Source organism: Crocuta crocuta, unplaced genomic scaffold, assembly GCF_008692635.1.
Source record: "Crocuta crocuta isolate KB4526 unplaced genomic scaffold, BGI_CrCroc_1.0 scaffold276, whole genome shotgun sequence".
NCBI classification, from domain to species: domain Eukaryota; kingdom Metazoa; phylum Chordata; class Mammalia; order Carnivora; family Hyaenidae; genus Crocuta; species Crocuta crocuta.
Genome location: NW_027531270.1, coordinates 1,334,471 through 1,348,768, shown reverse-complemented (window position 1 = coordinate 1,348,768; position 14,298 = coordinate 1,334,471). Strand labels below are relative to the sequence as shown.

Below are 14,298 nucleotides of genomic sequence, written 5' to 3'. Positions count from 1 at the left end.
TACTAAAAATTAAGAATTTTTCATCAAAAGCCTACATATAGGATGAAATGACAAGTAACAAAGTTGGAGAAAATATTTATAATGCATACAACTACTAGATTACAATTAGTAATATACAAAGAATCTCTACTCATCAGTAAGAGGAGTACAAACAGCCCAATAGAAAAATAGAAATGAGCAGGCATATGACAGAAATAACATATATAGCCAATAAATATATAAAGAAAACTTTCAATCTTGTCTATTACTCAGTAAATTATACATACCGTCATGAGGTATCATTTTATACTAATCCTTTTGAGAAAAATGAAAAGGTCTGAAAATACCAAGTCTGTATTTCAATAACATCTTCCATGCATTGCTGTTCAATATAAAGTAACTACTAGAAAAGAGTTTGGATTTACCTCCTTAAGTTGAACATTCACACACATACCTTGTGTTGCATCATTCCACAGGTAAGTCTATTTTCAAAATAAAACTTTGTATTTGTATATTAAGAGCTGTTCTTAATAGAAAAACCCAAATAAAGAGTTCTGTGCTTGAGAACTCTACAATTTTCTCTTTTGAGCAGGGGAAAATCCTGTTCTTTCTTCTTATGTTCCTCTCCAATGTGTCTTTTTTACTTTGACACCACTATTACATACATACATAACACTTGGTAACTCTGGTTACCAAATGTGTATGGAGTTTTTCCCATATCAAGCAATTCTATGCAACAACAGTTGGGTGTCCTAAAAGTTTACCCAATTCCAACACCATCTACCTACAAATAGCATCAGACCCCACTAAGGCTTCAGTCCCACACGACTGCCCCCAACATCAGATGCCAATCGCAAGTAGTAAATCCCCAGGTTACACAAAACTTCTATTCAATTTGGTTACACATCAGAGATTCACATGATCCTTCCTGAGGTTTGATTAATTTGCTAGAGCAGCTCACACAACTCAGGGAAACACTTATTTACATTTACCAGTTTATTAAATGATATGATAACAGAGATGAATAGCCAGATGAGGATAGACATATGGCAAAGTCTGGGAGGGTCTTAAGTGCAGGTGCTTCTGTCCCCATGGAGTTGTAGTATGTCACTTTTCTGGTATGGGAGTGTGTTCTCCAGCCTGGAAGTCCTCTGGACCCACACTGTTGGGATTTTGTGGAGGCTTCCTCACATAGATGTGATCAATTATCAAGCCTATTCCCAGCCACTCTCCCCACACTGGACGATCTATGAGGAGGGAGGTAAGGCTGAAAATTCCAAGCTTCTAACCATGGCTTGGGCTTTCTGGTGACCAGCCCCCATCTAGGAGCCATCCCAGGAACCCACCTTCAGTTGCTTCAATAGAATATCCAGGAATCACTTCTCGGCCTTTTGGCTAAGATCAAGTCAGGGAGCTCTGTGTCAGGGACAGGGTCAAAAACAAATATTAGAATAAGATACTCTTAGTGGTTTTATACCTTAGGAAATTACAAGAGTTTGGGGAGCTTTGTGCCAGAAACAGGGGGCAGAGACCAACATATATTTCCTACGATCTCACAAACCTGCCTGCCTTCAAAGAGAAAGTGGATGATTTAACTGTGGTACATTCACCCAATGGAATTTTATGCAACAATAAAAACAAATGAACTACCATGATATAATATCCAACAAAATGAATGAATCATAGCAATAAGTGAAAAAAAACTGAGTTCCCTCAAATTGCATACAGTCTGAAACTCTTTATAAAGTTTAAAACAATTAAACATACATGCATATATGGTTGCTCTCTCTCTATTTCTCTTTAGGAATATGCATAAAAACAAAACTACATAAAAATGAAAGTAAAGGGATGAAATGAAAGGAAAGGAAGAAAACATAATCCTCTGATCCAGACTATGGGAATATTTATAGTGGAATTATTGCCAAGGAACACTATCTCCGTTGCTGCAAGTTAGAGATGAGGACTTGAGGGAAGCAAACAGTAAAAAGAGTTTAAAGGAGACTTCTCAGTTATTTTTCGATGCCTCCTCTTTGAATACATATTTACCCAAGGTCATCATCCATCCCTCAGCAGCAGTGAAATACAGAAGTCTTTTACACTGTCACTGCTGCCCCTGCCTCTGCTTTCAACATTTAATGTGACTTCTTAACTTGCAGTACTATTTTACAGACCTATGCATATGTTCCTCCACAGTTTGCGGGTGAGTCTACTGGAGAAACAGTTCACTAAAGAAGTATTACAGTCCCTTCCCTGCAGATGAAAGTCCAGTGTGGTCCATATCATGTTGAAGACTGTGATCCCATAAGTCGCCAAATAAAAGTTCTAGGCAAACAGGCATATGAATCAGGAAAGTAGGCTACCCTTTTGGTGTGTGTGTGTGTCCCCATATGCATGGAGTTGGTGGTGCTTACAGATAAGACAGAGCACAGTCGCTGCAAAAATTGAGTTTGTTATTCACTTTAAAAATGAGGATAGAAAAAATGTGTTCAAAGATCCCCAAAGCTATCTTAAAACAATTCTGAATGGCTGGCAGAATAAAACCTACTTTTGTTTCCAAACAGCTTCAAACCTGTAAATGGGCAATAAAGGTATAGACAGAGTTTTAGATTGGCCTCAGAAAGACATCCTGGGTTCTGAAAGCATTGGTAAGTGCCATCTTGATCCTGCCTCTCTCCTAGCCCCTTACAGTTTTTAAAATATATTTATTAAATAGGTACAGTGAGGGGAAAATAGTCTTTCTGAATCTTATTATGTTGACTTGTTTATGTTGTCCTTTTTTCAGTGAGAACAAACAATGCTTATGACTTCTATTTGGCATAGAATAGGCACTGAGAAAATATTTGTTGAATGAAAGAACAATAATCACATCAATTATTTGAGATAGATGCTATAATTATCCTTTAGCATAGGTTAAGAAACTGAAGCTAGTGATCTTGTCCAAGACCACAACTCGTCAGTGCTGGAGCTGGTTAAGGTGGTGCTTGTAAACATTCCATAACATTTGTTTTATGTTAATCCAAACCATCCTTTCTACTTCATCCCAAATTTTACCTGGATCTGACCACCTCAGCACATGACATAGCTAATCTTTCACTCATCCAATCTGGCTGGCAATTTACCAATGGAATAACTGGTAAACATTGGTTTTCTTCCATTGGCCTACCGTTCAGAAATGTTGGTGGCTAATGGAAGAAAACCAATGTTTCATAGAAATGAACATCCCTGTACACAGCATTGCTCCAAGTTTATTGCTTCCAAGTTTACTCCTATTTTGGTATCATCTTTTCTTAGGTTATCCAGTTACCCAGAATTGAACTAATGATCAACATATTAAGACCTTGTTCAATACATGAGTAAATCAGTAAGTAATTCTTTGATTTACAAAAGACTTGTTAATATACAAAGAAAAATACTGAAGGCTCAGCAAGTTAAGTACTTGTATTTTAACTTATTACATACTTACTGAGTTTTTCTTTCCTTTTAATACAATGTTATAGTCAGAGCCACACCACATAAGAGTTAACTTAAGAAAAACCAGCAAGGGAGGAGCGTCTGGTTCCAACTGACTAATCTTTTCTATAACCCGTTTTATGTAACCCTCAGAGCAAAGAAACTTTATCAAAGGATTAAAAATTATATAAACAAAGATCCCTTTATTTAATTCTGATTCTCTGCAGGACAGGAATCTCCAGCTAACATGTGGGCAGAGCTTTATACATATTGGTTACTCAATGTGTAATTTTTTAAAACTCTGATGATCTTATACAAGTGTAGAAGCAGCAGTGAATGGAGATGATGGTGAATGCTAAGGTAAATGGAATTCATTGATTTGGGTTGTTGTTGCATTATTTTTGCTTGGAAAAAAATATAAGGTCAATTTAATACTCTTAAGTATTTAAGAGAAATATAAGATCTTTGGGTTTTTTAATTATCTTGTCTCTAATTTCCTGGTAGTGACAAAAATTCTGGGTAATGCAGGATTGTGTAATAATAATAATATTGCTTGTTCATACACAAGCATATGGGTATATACTTTGATTTTTTCTAAATATGTAGTTACAATTCGTTTGGATCATTTGAAGTGAATCTAAGTGATTCTAGATAATACAGCTTTCCTCTTGCTTTGCTCATGTTCTCAAAGAACTCTTTTTGTTTTTCTGGCTCTTCTGAACCCATCCTTCTAGTTCTGATCAAGCTTCATATTTCCTGTATTCCTTTCTCTCTCCCATGAAATCCTATAGCATTAGTTGTCTATATTAAAAACTTACAATACACACACACACACACACGTATGAGAGTTTTCTTTCAAAATTCAAAAATGAGAGTTATATTTTTAATAAAGCCAAATAACACAAATAGTATAAAAAGAAAAAATTAATTTGGTACATACCTTTTTTACATTTCTTTCTATATTCATATAAAATATAAATATATCTTATGTAATTATACATATTTATATACAAATGCTCCCCCTACCTTTATGCACATGAATAGAATCATCATTATATACGTGACTTACCTTGTTGCTGCTGTATTTATTCAACTGTCCACCATGAACATTCCTCTAGGCCAGCACATATATCTAAATCATTCTTCACTTATATCTCCTTAGAAAGAAATATGTCTATTTCCATAGAAAAGATCTCCAAAAGAGAAATTACAGAAACAATGTGCACTGCAATTCACAACTTTACACTTTTTATACTGAATTCAATTAAATGTTATGAATTTCCATAAGTTTTGTTAATTTATTATATCAATAAACAAGAACATTTTAGTATGCTGAGTTGCATTTCCTTAGCTACTAGTGAGATTTGGCATCTTTTATAAAAATCTTTTCATAACTTTTTTGATCCATTTGCATTTCCTCTTTTATGAACCCCAGCTCATACCCATGTTTGTCTCTTCTCTTGTCAATTTGTAAGAGTTCTTTTTTCACATTAGGGATATAAACCTCTGCCTCTTGTATATATTTCAGATTTTTACTCTCTTTTCTTTCCTTTTTTTACCTTATTTATGGCACTTTCATTGCCTTTGTGTAATTTGCATCATTATGAGATCAACTCTAAATTTTTTCTACGATAGTTTCTTGGGTGTTTTTTGTTGTTGTTCTTGTTGTTGCTTTTTTTTTGGAAGTTATTTTCCTAATCCTAACCCTTTTCTATTCGAAAAATATTTTCATTTTTTACATTAAATCTTCAATCCATTGCTCTTTTCATTTTTGAACATGACATAGAGAGTGGTAACAGTCTATTTTCTTTCCAGATGGAGATCTAATTATGATATCAATATCATTTATTCCATAAGCTACATTTTTTCCGATGAACTATTATTGAAGTATTTATCATATATTACATTTTCAATTTTACTAGATCTAGTTATAGACTCAGTTTGTGTCAGGGACTTGTTTATCTACGTTTTTGCTCATAACTTACTCTTTGAATCACATTAGCGCTACAGGTGCCTACCACGGCAGCATCTCCTATGGCAGGTGCCTACCATGTTTTTCAATTTCAGGGCAGGGTAAGACATCGTCTTGCCCAACCTCAAGCTTAGCGAGCATGACTTTAAGAAGTTTGGTCAGAGTGCTTTGTATTTGTCCTCTGCAGTTTGGAGGACACAGGAACTGGTGTCTGATTCATGCTAAAAAATCTAGACGGCAAAGAGCATGGGTGGATCCTCCTGCCAGGAGGTGGAAGGAATCAAGGGCCACATTTGAAAAGGAGCAACATCCCAGCTAATGGTGGGTCACCTGGCACTAGTTTGGGTCTGTCTTACATCTGACTGATTGGATTATATGGAACAGTGATAAGACCTGAGTAGAGAGACTAAAAGTGTTTCATGCATGTAAAAATTTGAGGGAGAACTTGTGTGTAACTAGTCAGAAGAAGTGCATTTACACTACCAATGATACTGCAAGTTAGAGATCACAAATGAATGGTAGCATCTCCAAAGACCCATGGAAATGGCCAAGAGAGTCTGTTTGAAATTACTCTCCAGACCAGAGAAAGCAAAAATGACATTTCCTGCCTCTTTAACTTCCCACTGCAAGTTTCAAGTCTGGAGGACACAGAAGGAGCCTTGCTCCATTGTGGGGGAAGAGCTGGAGTGGGCTGCGGAGAGGGGCCTGGAGAAGCTGGTGCAGCACATAGAGAAACAACCAGGACCCTTTTTCCCAACTGGAGGATTTGGGTATGTTGTAGTGGGAGGAAAGAAACTTCAGTTTAAATAAAGTTCAAAGTCATTTTTGTGGGACTAACATGACCAGAGGGCTTTTTTTTTTTCTTTTGAAAGTCAACAGAAAGTAGTGCCACCTGAAATTCCATTTAGTATCAGAAGAACTGGCCCCATAAAATAAATTTTATAGACAGTGGACGGAGAAGAATAAGGCTTTTTCTCTGAGATCATAAAGACAATTTGTTTAAGGTATTTGTACTTGTGATCAATTTCTGATGTAAATGCTGCTCAGGAGCACAAGGGTGATTATTTAAACTTTGAAGTCTCTTTTCAATAACACATCCCTTTCCATAAACATTGGCCTTCTTCTCAGAAAGACACCAGGGTTATATATTTGCCTGCTTTCAATCCTCCCTTAACTTCAGTATACTGTTGCTAGTTGCTCTACTTAAGTATGTTCTACACATATACACTATTTTACCACTTAACCTAAAGACAACATTATGAATCATTGGAGTAGATTTAGCTTTAAAAGTATGTCATCAATTCTACAGGACAGGGATTGGTAAGGGCAGTTGAAGCATGTGACTCAAACTTGGGCCATGTTATAAAGGGAGATGTTTTTTAAATGGAATTTATCATTTATAATGATAATTTCAGAGATTTATATAGTATTTTAAGTCTTCAAAATGACCATTTAATTTTTAAAAGACAGGATATAAATAGAATTGCATGTCTTATATACGAAATGAGGACAGAAAGTTGAAAATATCTTAGGAGCTACTTACTACAGTGGCACCTGGCTGGCTCAGTCAGTAGAATATGCAACTCTTGATCTTGGGGTCAAGTGTTCAAGCTCCACATTGGGTGCAGAAGTTACTTTTAAAAAGTTACTTAATACAGCTATTCAGAGGCAGAACAGGATAAGATGAAACTCAAACTTGACAGCTTTTTAGTTATTTTGTCTAGCAACAGAGGCAGCAAGAGCTACTTACTGAAACTTATAGTGTGTAAGGCTTTCTGACAGGTACTTTACATCATTTATCTCATTTTTCATTACATGCCATGTGGATGTTTAATCTTTTCAGGATCCAGGGAGAAGATTTAGGTATCTCCTATTTGAGTCAATTCTAGAAAGCCTGACAAGATCTACCTAGATGGTGTCTTGGCAGTTCTGGAAAATCAGAGATATTTAGATTACTTGGGTTTAAAAATTAGAATTAATTCAGATGTGGCAGTGGGAGCTTAGATGCTCCAAAAAAAATGTCATCTAAATATGTGATGTAAATTGTACTGTATTTGCAACGCAGGAAAAGAATAGGGGAATGTAGAATGGGTCTTATATTAGTTTTGTTTACCAACATTTTTGTCTTACAAGTTAGAAATGTTTGTGTCAGTAATAATATATGACTTCATCTACTTTATGAGAATATAATGGCAATCCAGTGATCACCAAACTGTATGTTTATTTACATTCTCAATGGAAAAGCAGCTAATGAAATAGGACTGTGAAAAGCCCATAGGAAACACTTCATTTTAAAGACATCCTAGTTTCCTTTCCTTTCCATCTTCTTTTATTTATGTATGGATGCTATTTTTTCTTCATTTGCTAGTGACACTTATGTCATTTGTGGTTTGTGCACTCCTTTATGCTGTGAATCTTGCCATTAAAGTCCAGTAAATCAGCCAATTAGCAGGACTACTTACTATTGAAATTCAGTATGAACTACAATGTCAGAAATACATATTTGAGTAGTGAACAAATCTTTGACCGTGCTATACCATCTTTTGCCATATTTACCTGATAGAATAAATTGTTTACATATATAAGGAAAGGACAGAGGGTAGATGTATTCCCTGTTTCTGTTTTTAGGTTGCGACACTGATCATTTGCTAACCTTTACATCAATATTGGATCTTAAATTCTTAATAATCTCATCTGTATCTGGAACTTGTGATCACACATTTTTGTATTGCCATTGGCTAAATTAAGTTTTAAGTTTACGTTCCTAGAAAAGGCTAAAAAGAAAGGTGTGTGGGTGGTAATAATACCTCAGCTTTTGTGAGGCAAAGTTCCAGATAAAAACTTGTAGTAAAATGGGAGAAGAAGGGGGGAAATGGTGGGGGAAAGGGAGAGAGGCAAACCATGAGAGACTCTTGAATGCTGACAAAAACTGAGGACTGATGGATGTGGGGGGGAGGAGGGATGGGCATGGAGGAGGGCACTTGTGGGGATGAGCACTGAGTGTTATGTGGAAACTAATTTGACAATAAACTATTTGTAAAAAAAAAATGGGAATCACAAAAAAAAACTTGTAGTAAAATGTAACTGTATGGTTATAACAATTTTTAGATATGTAAATGCTTTGTCCTGATGCTTTCCTGTATTAGAGATGGAAAAACAATTTAGCTCAGATAACTGGTCATAGTGAGTAAGCTAATTTGATAGAGCAGTGCATTATCCATTTTAGGCAATTCTGCTCTTAAAACACAAATATACCAAAAAGAAACCATGTACTAGAGATGTGCAAGACGTAAAGGATGGTAAAGAACCTCAGCACATGATGTGTTAAAACAGCCACATTCAAGTGTTCCTTAGATTGTTGTATGAGGTTGTTCATGATGATGAAGAACAAAAGGGCCTTCTCTACATTTAAATAGGCTCTAGAAGACCAATCCTACACTCGCAGCTTTTCTCAGCTGTAGCTGTTAGGGTGTCCTGAGAATCCTGACCTGAACTTACGGTTTTCTTATCTTTTTACTTGGAAGTCCTAAAATCAAGGTGCAGCCTAATGTGAATGGAGTGAAGCTATATCAGTGTTTAATACCTCATGCTCTGGTCAAGGTCATTTCCTGAGTTGAGCTATTTAATAATCACAGCTCAAAGTTGCTAAATGTGCTATAGCCAGGTATAATTATATACTAAGTGCTTTCCATGCATTATCTCTCTCCTTTCATCTCCACAGAACAGATTATCTCTTTCACATATAAATGAAGGAATTGAGGTTAAAGAAATTGAGAAATGTTTTCAAAGTTTCAAAAAGAGTCAGGATCCTAACAAAAGTCAACCTGATTCCAAAACCCATCCTTCCCACCACACCAGCAGCCTCACTGTAGTAGTTTCCAGAGTCCTGGTGGGTTTTTGTTTTCCAACATAGTGATAGGACATCCTTTAAATGCTTGACTTTACTTTTCTATTATAGAAGTTGAACACACTTAGACAATATCTCTTGGGTATAGACATCTGCTAATTATAAACTTAAATTCAAAGAAAGCTCCAGAAACTGATATTGAATGTCCTGGTCCTCAAAGACTTTGGTTCTGTCTTATAGTCTCTTTCCAGTTTCATTTTTGTAGGTGGGGTACTCTGGGACGAAAAGGGTTCCCAAGGATCCAATCCTGTCTGAGGAACGCTGAGGAAGCTTCAGAGAAACAAATGGTTTCCATTGTCTTGCTCTTTTTCCTGCTTTGTCCTGTCAGCCTTCTCTATCCCACTGACCCAGGCTAACAACATTTAGGATCTTTAAAAAAAAATTATTATTTACTTATTTGAGAGGGAGAGAGAAAGAGAGAGAGAGAGAACGAACAGGGGAGAGGGGCAGAGGGAGAGAGAGAGAGACAATCCCAAGCAGGCTCTGTGTTGAGCAGGGCTCAGGGTTCAAGGCTGACTCCCTGCAGGTCTCCCAAAACCCTGATCTAAGCCAAAATCAGGAGTCTGTCGCTCAACCACTGAGCTACTCAGGAGCCCTGCATTTAGGATCTTTATAACCAAAGTAGAATTGGTGCTTTAAACACTGATCATGACAAACTCTGTGCAAGAAAATGGTTACAAATGAATGTAGGCCCCAAAGCCCGACCAGAAGAACTGTAAAATAACCAGGACCCTTTTAAGTCCTTTCCTTCTGCTCTTTCTCCTTCCCCCCCTTGTTTGAGCCTCTTGCCTATGTTTTTTTTTCTTGACTTCAAATGCCTATTCTATTCTCCAAAGGTTTGTTATTAGCTAATTAGTACTGTACTTCATCTAGGGTATTAGTTGATAGTAAGGATTTCCCTGTCAAGAGAGATTTATCTTTTATTGAGGGACATTTGAACTAAAAACCTTAAAAATGCAAAATAATAGATATCAAGTTGTAGAAAATTATGGGGGTTAATTGGGGTAGGAGTTTTATTCAAGCAAGATCTGTGGCTTATTCAGATTATTCATATTTCTCCAGGACAGGCACATATTGAATAAAAGAAAGTCAATTATCACAAACAGTTTTATCACACTTATATGTGTGGAGGTCACAGGCTCCTAGCCCTTAGGTAAGCTCACATTAATTATTTAAGCATTTCAGTTTCCCAGACCCCACATTCACATATTTTTAGGATAAAATAAAGGTGAAAATAAGGATTGTTTTTTACTTATGTCTACAAGTTTTAGATAAAATTAATTTTCCTTTTTACAATGGCTGTCCATGATTTCAATTTAAAAGTACTGAATTTATTAATATATGGTTGGTTATATATGTGGTGACATTTCTGGCTACTTTAATTCCATCCTTTAAAACTTTGAGAATTTGCTCTTACTCTTCTAATCTACTTCCAACCCATGTAAACTGTACCAGATGTGCTTTTTCTATATTGTCTGCGATTTCCTTATTAGGATTTGTGTGCCACTTCTTACTGATCGTGACCTTTGTTCTAACAAAAGGAATGTTTTTCACAGGAAAGAGGGTGGCTTCTCAGAACCTGCATCTTGTATGGTTCTGTCAAGTTTTGTAATTCTAGACACGGTTATGCAGGACAAGTGCCTTTGTATTGGTTATTGGAGCAGGAAAGGTATCTTGTGATACAAATCCTATTTAGGATCTGGGTAGATTATTGCCATTATCCTATTTCCCTTTCTGTTTCTTTGAATGTTTCTCCATATTGTTTTGATCCCTTTTTTGTTACCCATTTTTGTCATTTCTTCTCCCTTCTCTCTTTTTAAATCACTTTTGTTTGCTATCAGTAACAAAAGTACCCACTGTAGTACAATATTGTTACTTTCTTTGTGTACAGTTACCATGGCTGTAATAGCTATCACTGATGAAACACCCAAGATGCTTGTATATTTTCTTCCTACTCTGTAATAAAACCCTACAATTATTATCCACTGTTTACAAAAGGTGTGAGTTGCTATATTCTATCAACTTCATCAGACTGTATTAAATCATAACTTTATATTAGGTTTCATTCATTCGTTTGTTCATTAGTCATAGAGTGCATTTATTTAACAATATATATTGAGTGTCTGTTATGTCAAGTAGTGAGATTAAATCTTGCGAAAGTTACGGAGATGACTCATACATCCTTGTCCCCAGGTAGTTCACAGGTTAGATGACGAAATAACACCTTGTCATACAAACCAAAATACAAAGTAGAAACTATGAACTTCCTCAGGATAATCTCGAAATTGTAACCACAAAAATATTAACAAATACCTAAGTGAGCTAATAATCATTTGTTGAGTGACTGAGCAAATGTTTGAATAAACTGATATCAGAAGAGTAATACAGATAAAAGTCTATGCAAATTCAGAGGAGAGCTGAAAGCATCATGAGAGATTCCTTGGAGAATGTGGCATTTGAGCAGAGCCTTGAGGTAGATTTCCAAAGGGTGAAGAGACACTATTACAGGGTAAGCAAATTGTATGACCAAAGTTGTGGAGGTAGGTGAATGTGAGGTATGAAATATACAGAGGTTAACACAAAAGAGAAGTGGTAGCATTGAAGATAAAAATATAGTCTGAGAACCCTCATAGGAGAACCTCAATGGATTGGCTACTGAATGAAGGCCTATTCACTCAGCAGAGTTTTCATTAAACCATAAAAGAAAATTTTCTTAGCTGTATACAGAACAAAGAAAGAAAAGTCTCAATAGAAAACTCAATATGAAAATCTATGTTGATGGAAAGAGCCTAAGTGTCCATCAACGGACGAATGGATCAAGAAGATGTGGTTTATCTATACAATGGAAAAGTACATGGCAATGAGAAAGAAAGAAATCTGGCCATGTGTAGCCGCATGGATGGAACTTGAGGGTGTTATGCTGAGCGAAATAAGTCAGGCAGAGAAGGACAGCTACCATATGTTTGCACGTATAGGTGGATTAGGAGGAAATTAATAGAGGACCGTGGGGGAGAAGGGGGAAAATAGTTGGGGAGAGGGAGGGAGGCAAACCAGGAGAGACTCTTGAATGCTGAGATCAAACTGAGGGCTGATGGGGTGTGGGGGAGAGGGGAAGGGGGTGATGGGCATGGAGGAGGGCACTTGTTGAGATGAGCACTGGGTGTTATATGGAAACCAACTTGACAATAAACTATTTAAGGAAAAAAAAAGAAAATCTGTGTTGAATTTAGTGAGGGGTGGGAATCAAGATAAGCTATGAATAATCTTTCAGTATTAGAAATATTTACTAAGTATATTTGATTTTTCAAATTTTCTTTCAGTTGAAACCTTAAAGAAAACAAAACAAGGCAAAACTATCTCATACTGGGTAAAGATTGTTATTCTCAACATCAAACAAGTTCTTTATATTTTGAAAAGGTATTTTTGTTCCATTATTCTTCTGCCTGACCTGTTTATCCAGTTCCAAGACAAACTGATTTGGCAAGGTTCTACATAAAATAAATCACAGGACATAGCGGAAGTATAATAAAAATATTTTTGTTTGGACATGATGTAGAGAAATTGTCTGGACTTTGGAGACTGATAAACCTGAGTTCCAATATCGGAACGACCTTTACTAACTGTGTGACCTTGGCCAGTTGCTTCATTTTCTTTAAATAAATAATCTCTTTATTTTGAAATATGCAGCTGTTTTGAGACAGCAAAAAAATCCTTATTGTAACCATCTATTTTGCAGAATAAAATGTTCATGCCAGCTCATTTTTTGCTCCTTAGTTTTTTCACAGCAAATGGTATAACAATATTTGACTCATAGAGTTTTGTGAAAATTAACAATAATATATATAAAGTATGTGTAGATGGTATTTAGAAAATAGAGATTTTCTTCAAATACTGCCCAGATTTTTTGGTTTCCTTAAAATCTTTGTGGTTTAGTTTGTTAAGCTGTGAAAGAAAGATGAATGATTGTACTAATTTGGAAATTATTTTGGGGGAATTGAGGTTGGGGGAAGCAACATAACATAGTGGCTAAAAGCATAACTCTTGCACCCAGCACTCCAAAACTAGGATGCAAATTCCATGAGGATAGGGATTTTGTCTGTCTGGATTACTGATGCATCCCAAGCACTTTGAAGAATGCATGTCATTTAACAGGCCTCAGCAAACATGTGGAATGATGAGTATTTGGGTTAATACCTTGGCTCTGCTATGGGACTTGGATTGTACTTGATACAAACTGAGGCAGAAGAAGGTAAAATGACTTCCTCAAGGTCAAACACCCTCAGTTTCTTCATTTGCAAAATGGGGACACTAATTGTATTTCTTATTGAGACATAATTGACAAATAACATTATATTAGTTTCAGATGTTCAATATAATGATTCAATATATGTATATATTGCCATATATGGCCATGAGAAATGATTGCCATAGTATGTCTAGTTGATATCTATCATCACACATAGTTACGCATGTTTTTTTCTTATGATGGGAACTTTTAAGATCTACTCTTTTAATACCTTTCAAATATACAATACAGTTTTTAAAAGAAGTGTTCATTTATTTTTGAGAGAGAGATAGAGTGGAGGCAGGGAAGGGGGAGAGAGAGAGAGACAGAGAGACAGAGAATCTGAAGCAGGCTCCATACTATCAGTGCAGAGCCAGTCATGGAGCTTAAACTCATGAATCGTGAAATCATGCCCTGAGCCAAAGTTGAAAGCTTAACCAACTGAGTCACCCAGGTGCCCCACACAATACAGTATTATTAACTATTGTCACCATACTGTACATTACATCTCCAGGAGCCATTTATTTTATAACTGGAAATATCAGTATTTATTTCATAGGATTTTAGGAGGATTTAATCAGGTAATAGATGTGAATAAACTTAAAATAGCATCTGGCACTTAGTCAGCTTGCCATAAATGTAGCTCTGAACAGGAAAGGTATCAGTTAAATTGTACCAGGTATAAGCTGAGATAGATAAATTTGG

General features: G+C 36.0%; 1 protein-coding gene across 7 annotated transcripts in view; it reads left to right on the top strand.

The window, feature by feature from the left end:
• Positions 1 to 3,736: 3,736 nt before the first annotated feature.
• The window catches only part of SLCO1A2 (solute carrier organic anion transporter family member 1A2), a 130,463-nt gene continuing 119,901 nt past the window's right edge, over positions 3,737 to 14,298 (top strand). For 6 of the 7 annotated variants that reach the window (XM_077771168.1, XM_077771169.1, XM_077771172.1 and 3 more), the window contains exon 1: positions 3,737 to 3,789. The gene's annotated coding sequence lies outside the window, so the exon portion shown is untranslated. The remainder of the gene's footprint in view (positions 3,790 to 14,298) is intronic. The other variant, XM_077771171.1, reaches the window with a different exon arrangement.